We start from the raw sequence: 750 nt of genomic DNA, 5'->3' as shown, positions 1-750 counted from the left end.
TTCAATGTGAGATTTTTTTTTATTTCAAAAATTAAATCAGACGATTCAATTTGTGATTCTTTAGTCACCAAAAAAAAAAAATTTGTGATTCTTTATAAAAAGTTAAACATCATAAATCAATAAGTAAGATTTTTAGAGATTATTGTATAACTAAAAAAAAACAGAGTTATTGATCTCTTTTCTCTCATATTATTAAAAAATACATCTCTTGACTCATCTTTTTGTGTTACCACTGCCATATAGCATAGAAAAAATAAGGGATAAGTATTGTTTTGGTCCCTCACGTTGAGGGTCGGAATCGAAATCGTCCCCAACGTAATTTTCGATTTAAAATCATACTTAACGTTTTTTTCGTATTAAAATCGTTCTTTTAATTTTTTTGGACAAAAATACCCTCACCACTACCAACACAATTACATCCTCCACCAGTACCACCACCAACACCACCACCACCACCACAACCACCACAACCACCAGCATCACCAGTAACACCAACACCAACGCCAACAACCACAACCACAACCACAACCACCACCACAACCACCACAACCACAACCACAACCACAACCACTACCAACCACCACCACCACCACCAAGAAAACAGGAAACAACATCAAACAGAAATAGAAACAACACCAAACAGAAACAGAAAGCAAGAAAGCAGAAACAAGGCGTGAGGCGGAGGCGGAGGCGGCGAGGCGTGAGGTGGCAGAAGCGAGGCGGAGGCGGCGACGTGAGGCGGCGACGCGG

Source organism: Arachis ipaensis, chromosome B07 (genome assembly GCF_000816755.2).
Source record: "Arachis ipaensis cultivar K30076 chromosome B07, Araip1.1, whole genome shotgun sequence".
NCBI lineage: Eukaryota > Viridiplantae > Streptophyta > Magnoliopsida > Fabales > Fabaceae > Arachis > Arachis ipaensis.
The sequence above is the reverse complement of the archived record's forward strand: the minus strand, read 5'-3'. Positions refer to the sequence as shown.